This window comes from Theropithecus gelada, chromosome 19 (genome assembly GCF_003255815.1).
Source record: "Theropithecus gelada isolate Dixy chromosome 19, Tgel_1.0, whole genome shotgun sequence".
Lineage (NCBI taxonomy): Eukaryota > Metazoa > Chordata > Mammalia > Primates > Cercopithecidae > Theropithecus > Theropithecus gelada.
The window spans coordinates 38912910-38915851 of NC_037687.1; the positions used below are offsets into that span (position 1 = coordinate 38912910).

The 2942-nt window shown below is 54.2% G+C and overlaps 1 pseudogene; it reads right to left on the bottom strand.

The window, feature by feature from the left end:
- Positions 1-822: 822 nt before the first annotated feature.
- The window catches only part of LOC112611970, a 22454-nt pseudogene continuing 20334 nt past the window's right edge, over positions 823-2942 (bottom strand).

Sequence of the window (2942 nt, forward strand, 5' to 3'; positions counted from 1 at the left end):
CTGCTCCCTCTCCTCGGACCCGCTATAATCCTTTTATTTCTCCTAATCTTTGGGCCTTGCTTAATATGCCCTTTCACCCAGTTTTAACAGAATCGTATCTGGGCCTTCGCCCACAGAACCATACAGGACATGATGTTACTCCAGGAGTAGCAACAATTTCAAAACCAAAGCCAATCCCCACCTTCCAGCCTTTCCCCTGGCCACCGCCCTCTCTCAGCTTGAAGCAGTCTGATAGAATCATGCCCCTTTCCTATCATCTATTAAAAGGCTGGAGTGTTAGGGTCCACCCAACTGGATTGTTTCCCCCTCCCGTACACCTAAGCCCCAAAGGCCAAAAAATAAAACCCCGTACCCCAAACCTGCCTGTAACTGTTTGACCAGAGGCCAGCTGTCCCAGGATGCGGTTAAGACGTCTACCTTGCATAACAGAACTGGCAAGTAAAACATCTCCAGGAAGCGGTCAGCCACCTGGCACAAAGGACCACCCCCCTTTTGTTTTTCCTTTACCCTGACCCAGTTCTATGTCCTATAAAACCTTGCTATAACCTGTAAGCGGGGCTGCCTCCTCTGCTTTCGTCAAGGGGTAGCTTGGCAGGACTGACAATACATCAGCTTGCCTGAACTTGGGTCTATAGGCTTCGTTCCTTTATTGGCTGTCCTTCCAATAATCCCTTACAAGCATCAGGTATGGCCAGAGAGGGAGTGGCATCGCGTTGGCTTTGGGACTGCCCCCAGGTGTACATGAGGATGGGAAACAAGTTGGCACTGAACTTGACACCAGGAGAATATTAAAGTCATGTTCGGTGCCAAGAAGGCTCTGTGTCAGGTGGCACTGAGACTGGGCTGCCACTGCTTGGGCAGAGTAAAAGGTGCCAGGAGGAGCATGGGTGTGGAAGTCCCATCAGCCAAGAAATAAAAGTTTACCTCAGAGCTGCACACATCTGACTCCATCTGCAATTTAGGGCCTTTATTGACCAAGGAGGGTGTGGAGGTTTGAGGGCCAGTGAGCCCACTACAGCGGAGCCTGACCTCAGCAGGCCACTAGCTGGAGCTGGAAGGCGGGGGGACACTGCCCAGGCCAGTGAACTGCAGGTGAGGTTGATGGTGCCAGGGCTTACCATGGAGAGCAGGAACCTCTGTAGGGTGGCTGTAAGGAATAGGAAGATCTTCAACTGGGCTAGGCCTGTGCCCAGGCACATCTGCTTTCCCGGGTACACGGGTGCATAGTGAGCACTATGCACCCCAGAGCCGGTCCAGGCTGGTCCCCTTCCTCCCCTGCCCGCACCTGAGGCAAAGGGCATGAAAGGGTCATTGCCCTGGAACTTGCCCTTGTCCAGGAAGTTGGTAGCATTGTCCAGGAAGTTGGTAGCATTGTCCAGGAAGTTGGTAGAGTTGAAGCATTCTGGGTCTTTGAATTGAGTGGAGTCAGTGTGCAGTCACAAGCAGGGGAATCACAAAGGTGCCCTGGGAGTACATGCAACTAGGTTTACCTGTGGGCTTGGTGAGCACGTGCACCTCCTCCATCCAAGGCCCTTTTTAAAAGCCCAAGGGAATAGGCCGGGCAGGTAGCTCACGCCTGTAATCCCAGCACTCTGGGAGGCCGAGGAGCATGGATCACTTGAGGTCAAGAAGTTCGAGACCAGCCAGGCCAACATGGCGAACCTGTCTCTGGTGAAAATACAAAAATTAGCCAGGTGTGGTGGCGGGTGCCTGTAATACCAGGTATTCAGGAGGCTGAGGCAGGAGAATTGCTTGAACTCAGGCAGCAGAGGTTGCAGTGAGCCGAGATCATGCCACTGCACTCCAGCCTGAGTGACAGAGCCACACTCCATCTCAAAAATAAATAAATAAATAAATAAACAAATAAATAAAATAAAATAAAAGCTGAAGGGATCCTGCTCCAGCGGTAACTGATTGTGCTTCAGTCTGCACAGCGCACACCTGCCGACTCTGGCTGATCTCGGAATACACCTCATGCACCTGGGCCCCGCACAGGATCCCCAGACTCAGTGGGCACCTTTGGCTAGACAATGGCCGTGCAGGTGGGTGTCAAGGGGGAGGGTGCACGGCAGCCCCAGGGTCACCACGCTGATGAAGCGCTGGATCTGGAGCAGCACTGCATTGGTGTAGGGCAGTCGCTAGGGGTCGTCCGGGCTTGGGGCGCGCCTCCACCCTACCACAGGGTCCAGCTCCTGCACCTTGGCTGGGGCCGGGGTAGGCTGTGAGCTGCGCACTTCCAGGACCCTCCAGCCATCCCCAGGCCGCAGCCTCCCATTCTGGGTCTCCGGCTTGCAGACCTGCCACCTCTGGGTACTTAAGCAGAACGAGGAACCCGTAGCACAGGGTGGTGCTCGTGGTTTCAGTGTCGCCAAAAAAAAAAAGGTGTGTCATCATTACCGATGTCTCCTCCTGGAAATGGCTCTCCGGGTCTTGCTGTTGCTGTGGGCAGAGGAGACGCGCTGCCGCGTGCCAGGCACCTGTTGATGGGAGGCAAAGATAGAGTTTAGGGAGCTGGGAACCACGCCTTACCCATCTGGTCAAGCAATCGATGAAATCGCGGGGTTTCGCCGGCTGCCGCATCTGCCAGTGTTGTTGGATTTGCTCAGAGATGAAGACCCACAGCTCCGAAAAGTTTCGGAAGATTCGGCGGTGCCGGCTTGGGAGCTAGTCCATGAGGGACGGGCAAATGTACATCTGGAGAGACAGGGTCTCAACAGGCGCCCTGGACAAGGCCACTAGGCCTTAGTTTCCCTTCAGGGAGATTGGACCAGGACATTGATATTGGAGGTTCTAGAACTCTTCCAAGAATCTAACTGTCCCATTCTAATGATCCACTGTAGGTAGGTCTGTGTACTCGGGATTTGGCATAAGGCTGGACGCACAAGGGAGAGACTGTGGCCGGCCCTCTCACCTCGCCCCATCTGGAGCTCATGATGCGGAAG